The sequence below is a fragment of the Pagrus pagrus genome (genome assembly GCF_965226575.1).
Source record: "Pagrus pagrus genome assembly, chromosome: 14".
In the NCBI taxonomy this organism is placed as follows: domain Eukaryota; kingdom Metazoa; phylum Chordata; class Actinopteri; order Spariformes; family Sparidae; genus Pagrus; species Pagrus pagrus.
This window is the reverse complement of record NC_140198.1, coordinates 30,269,169-30,275,086: the sequence shown is the minus strand read 5'-3', so window position 1 is coordinate 30,275,086 and position 5,918 is coordinate 30,269,169. Positions and strand designations below refer to the sequence as shown.

At 41.1% G+C, this 5,918-nt stretch overlaps 1 long non-coding RNA gene across 1 annotated transcript; it reads left to right on the top strand.

Annotated features, from left to right (window-relative positions):
- The first annotated feature begins 361 nt into the window (after positions 1 to 361).
- Positions 362 to 2,955, top strand: LOC311269532. Its single transcript, XR_014624102.1, has 4 exons — positions 362 to 566; positions 1,164 to 1,313; positions 1,988 to 2,174; positions 2,402 to 2,955. It is a non-coding gene; the product is annotated as an uncharacterized lncRNA (long non-coding RNA).
- The last annotated feature ends 2,963 nt before the right edge of the window (positions 2,956 to 5,918 follow it).

Here is a 5,918-nt window from a genome sequence, read left to right as displayed (position 1 = left end):
ATTACTCGTCTCCTTTTTCTCTCTCCTGCCTCGGGCTGACTCGGTGCTCTAAGCGCGCCTCACGGCAGCGATGCGCATCCTTTGCGCATTTGCAGAGAATGCGTCCCCTTGCACAAAATGGGGCCCCCCACGGATCGTGGGGCCCTACGCACAGCGCGTGTTCTGCGTCTAGGGAGGGGCGGCGCTGGGCACAGTCATCCATGGGGGGCGCCGCAAACGGGGGGAGAAAAAAAAAAATACTATTTTTTACCAGTGTTATTAATACTATTATTTGGAAATATTATATAAGCCCACAGCAACATAACTTCATAACAAAGCCTATTCAATAATGGAGAGGCCTTTTTTTCTGGGTTCCTGGCTCGTTGCACTGTACCTGCCCTCTGTGAGGGTGGGGGGCGGGGTCGAGAGGCGAGCTGCCTGAATCTGACCGGACTGTGACCCAAAGACCAAGAGAGAGATTTATTGATACTGTAGCCGAACCTCAATGTCCAAAAGACTGAAACCATCCGGCGCCCAGGGAAGAAAAAGAAGGAAAGCAGAGGAAGAAACATGTGAAAAAGAAAGAGGTACAGTTACGTCAATGTGATGAAGTGAATGAAATTAATAGTTAATGCATCGTAGTTACCGTTGTTGGAGCAGAGTGTTAGCTTGCTAGCTTACTTCGGACGATAGTAGCATTGTTTAATAATCAGTAAATAGCTGAGTCGACGTAAGTTAATGTTACTCCACCTTAAATTCATCAGGGACATTTGGAAAGTTAACGTTAGGTCTGTTCAGGTGTTATTTTAACCTGTTGGCTGTGTTTTGTTGCTTGTATGTCAGTTAAAATGCTCTTAGTTTTCCATCCCCTTTGTAAGTAATAGGGCAGTTGTAAGCCTTTGGTTTATTGTGTCACAGTTTGTTTGTTAAAGTGTATTACTGTTAATACTACTTTCCCATATCATTCATAGGCTATATATATATATACATTTCACTGCACTTTACAGCTTTTTGCACACTCTGGTTAGACTGAATTGCATTGCAATGACGATAAAGTTGAATGAATCTCATCGTATTTTCATTATTAGTCTATATTAGTCTTATGTATAGCACACACCAAGCATCTGTTTTTTTTATTAAAATGTAACATCCAGTGGTCACATATCCTTTTCTTCTCTCTTCAGATACACTTTTAAAATATTTCACCACCACCGCCAGTGACACAGCATCAGGTGCTCCTGTCCTCTACCTCAGCACAGCAGAGTGATACAGCATCAGGACTAAAGGCTGCACCAATAGACCCTGCTGACTGGCCATCTCTTCTAACTGACAAAGTAAGAAAGGAGTTAGTTCACAGAGGACCATTTCAAATAAAAAACAGTTACACATTTCCCAAAAACAAAGATGGGAGAAAGTGTCCACATGACTTTTTTACCGGAGTCTTGGTCAGTGGGGAAGAAATCAAAAGAAGCTGGTTGATGTACTCAAAAAAGAATGATAGCTTGCACTGCTTCTGCTGCAAAAGGTTTCCTCCGAAAGAATACACTGTTTTTATTTTGTATGTAAATAGAATATTCTTTAACATGTTTGTGCAATACCTCATTTATATTGTATTTTTAATTTATCACTTGTTTCTTTCTTCAGTTTTTATTTGGTGTGATATTTTTGACTTAAAAGAAATAAAATCTTGAATACATACATAGTTTCTGTGTGAGTGTATGAAAATTAATTGTAAAATTGACTGCGATGCGAGGGGGCACCAGCCAAAATCTTGCCTAGGGCACCAAATTGGTCAGGGCCGGCACTGAGTAGCCATGTTCCGTTTTAGACAACGCTAGTCTCCTCTCGTTGTTGTCACCTGACACGACGCAATGACACGCGATGACAGTTACGCTGATGTTGTGTTCAATGACCTTGATCATGGCCTGGAAAGACAGACACCAGCCCCGGGGCCATTTAATTGCACATTTGAAGTAATTTTTACTAATTTAATTGTCTGTGGGTGCAGTTATGGATTGCCTCGCGGGCCGGACCGAACAGTCACCTGAAAAAAATGGGCTTACGTATACAGGCCGGAGGTTCCCCATCCCTGGTCTAGAGAGCTGTCGTCTGGAGTTCAGAGTGGGAAACATTTTTGAGTTATTGAGGTCGACTACCCGTGGTCCTGTATTGCTCTTCTATGTGACCCGCAGAAGGTGAATATAATGCATATGCCATGATTTTTTGAGCTGTAACTTAATGTTGTAGTGGAAAAGACCGGAGTGTAATGCATTTAGCCACCCGCTAACTAACGTAGCATCCCGTGTTTTGATAGTATAGATTTAGCATGTTGCTGATTTCTAAATGCTAAAATGGGCTAACGTTAAGTCAATACGATATAGCGTGATGATATTATGGCTCAACAGAGTTCATGTAATTTAAGGAGATGGACACTGTGAAGAGAGAGATTGAGGCGGTTGCTGGTGGATGGACCCTGCTGTTTATTCTTCCCCGGATTTCGTTGTGTGCTGCTGTGTTTGGACTTGTGACTGCCATCATCCCCATCTGTGACTGCCATTGCCTTATTCCCCCCCTGCTATCCCCTTTGCCCCTTGCTTGGATCCGTGAGTATCGAACTAACATGACAATGCACGTGCTTTTGTTTTCTGCTCTTGACTGAGTGAAGCGGCCATAATAATTTTTAGGCCTCACCGCACCCAAGCGTCATCACAGGCCTGCAACAGAGTTTTGAGTTTATCCTTTTGGTGTGGGCCCAAATGTAATAAATGTGAATTTATTAAAGTTTATAGGAATAGTTTTTTTGTTTTGTTTACCAGAAACCTGTGAAAGGTAAAGATTTTATTTAATTCCTAAAACAATTTAAAGGGACCCTGTATTTTTTGCATTTAAAAAAGTTCTCATTTACATGTATATTGTGCATTTATTTTATTTTATATTTCACTTCCTGAGAGAGGAGCTAACAGCAATGTAGTTCATTTTCATTTGTAAATAAACACCTGTGAAGGTTTTGTCTCAAAAAAAAATTGTCGTGGTGGTCCTTAAAATTTAATTAGAAAAACTTACCAAGATTTAGATTCATTTAAGATATTTTCCTGAGATCATAATAATAATTTTTCCCTGTTTTGGTACGAACTCAAGCCCAGGCTCACTTTAGTAAATAGTTTATTATCCTTAAACTAGAGACCTGGGTTACATAGAGAAATAAGACGGTCTAGTTCAAGAACACGCTGTAACTCATTCCACTTCTGAGGGGCATAGACCTGAAAAGCAGTCTTCCCCAATTTGGTCCTTACATTGGGAATGTTTCAAATCAAGGTCTCTGTTCTAAAGGTTCTGAATGAGATTAAACTGGTAAGATAGACAGGTAAAACATGCAGCAAGGCCTTGTAGATAAAAATCATGCAGTGCTGTTCCCTCCTTACAGATAAAGATTGCCATCCAACTTTGTCATAAAGAACACGGTGATGAGCTCTAAACCCATCACCTGTAATAAAATGGAGTGCAGAATGATACACTGCATCAAGGGGCTTCAATGTTGAGAGAGCAGCATGCATGTAAATCACATCCCCATAATCTAGAGCAGTTAAAAAAGTGGCCTGTACAAGTTGTTTTCTACAATTTAAAGTAAAACAACCTCTGTTAAGATAAAAGAATGATAATTTACTCTTTAGTTTTTTAGTTAGTACGGAGATAAGAATTTTAAAAGACAGCTTATTATCTATCCAGATGCCCAGATATTTGTAGTTGGAAACCCTTTCAGTCCCATTCAATGTAGATACACTACTGTCTATAAGTAAGGAAAGTGACAACCTTGTGAATAACATGTATTTTGTCTTTTTGGGATTAAGTAATAATTTGAGGTCAGTCAGAGCTTGCTCTATAATAGACTGTAGGTTTTTAAGAGCTAGGTCAAGAAAGGGGGCGACTGAATAGATGATAGTGTCATCGGCATACTGATGAAGTGTACTATTTGCTGTGCCAATACGAGCATTATACTAAACAAGTAAATAAAATGGGGCCTAAGATGGATCCTTGAGGAACCCCTTTTAAAACACTTAAAAAATTTGATTGATAAACGTCGGCTAGCACGGCTTGAAATCTATCTGATAAATAGTTTTTGAACCAATTAAAGTCTGTGTAAAGCAAATTCAGCCATTTTCTTCTAAACACATTAAATAGGTTATAAATGTATTTCCTTAAAACATGTAAAAAGCCATTCAACCATTTAGAATTTAATTATGGAGCTAGGCTGCCAAACTGTGTTTCAAAATTTCTGTGTTCAGGATTTAATGGGTGGGTCAGAAATCATAGCCGTGTTACGTAACGCGGCTATGATTAGCATAAACCCCGCCCTGCTGCGGAAGCTGTATAAATATGTTCAGCGCATTAGCTTCGGTGGTTTTCCCGCTAGCTCTCGAGTCTCGGATAGCATCGCTTATGATAGTTTGCAGCTAGCTAACCAGTCATGTCTCCTCCACGTAGCTCATGCATCTTTCCTGGATGCCACAGTGTGCAGGCCAGGGTAACGGCTCAGTTAGCCTATTTAAGTCTCCTACTGAGACAACGTAAGGAAATGGTGGATCGATTTTGTCAAGAGGAGCTACTGTGGAGAGTTTAAAATCACCACCAACACCAGTCTCTGCAGTGTCCACATTACCCCTGATAGTAACAGCACGGCCACCGGCATTATGTATGGCGTTATATTATATCTGCGCGCGTGAATTATTTCGTGTCACGCGCGCAGATTTCAGCTGCCGCGCGCACTTGTTTGATCTTCGCGCATTAGTGAAGCAGAGGCAGGTGCGAGTAAAAAACAACAGCGACACGCACAACAACACTGTGCAGCTGCTTTGCGCGCACTGGCTTGCTCCCGTTCTCGCTCTCTCTCTCCCCTGTGCTCGTTCGCGGTGGAGCTCTGCTCGCTCCAAGCAAGACTTTTGACACTTTGGGGGCGGAGACCAAGGCTGACCCCCGGACCTCCTATGATTGGTCATTTTCCAGCCCCCCACGTGGGTGCCTTTTCAGTGAGGCATATGTCAACTGTTGTGGTGACGTACTTCCGCTTAAAGGTCAGCCAGCGCGAACACTTCCGGTGGCCATCCGCTTTGTTTGTTTTGGTAGGTAGCCGCTAAGCTAGTCAACTCGGCGATGAAAACGTTTAAATATCAGCGATCGTCTGGTACGACAGTTAAGCACTGTTGTGTGCCATTGTGCCAGGCATCTAGCAAGTACAATAATGTACTTAGTTTTTTCACTTTTCCTGCCGATGAGGAGATAAGGCGAAAGTGGATAGTTGCGATCCGCAGGGACAAATTTACAATCACGGCTCACACCCGGGTGTGTAGCCGGCATTTTAAATCGGAAGACATCCGTGAGCCAGCATCAGAAACCGCACGACGTCTGTTGAAAAAGGGAGCTGTCCCGAAACCATCAAAGTCATTGAAACCATCAAAGAAAAAGTTGATCGTTTCTTTTTTTATTTCTATCTCAGTGCCTGTTTGAGCAATTAGTGAGTTGATGGCAATGTAGGTGTATTTATAGTTACTGTGATGGATACAAAATAAATTAATCAGTGAAATGTTGCTGCATTATGTTTGTGTCTGTGATGTAATGTTTTGGCTACATGTAAGAATACATGATTTGGATCAAAGCATTTTTGTGTTCTGTACAGCTTAAGTAATTAGTTTTAAAAGGTAACTGACAGGAACTAAAAAATGACCAAAAGTGACCAAACAAAAGCAGAGCACTACTTGAATTGATATGACAAGCATTTTAATAAAGGTAGCATTCAAAAGCCTGAACTGTATGCAAACGGATTTCATACAACTATAAACACTGATAAGATTAAGGAAAAAAGGGGTTGTGATAGTGGACAGATGAATGCAGACTACTGCTCAAATTTAAAGTATTTTTAAAAGGGATTTTGATTACAAACAAAA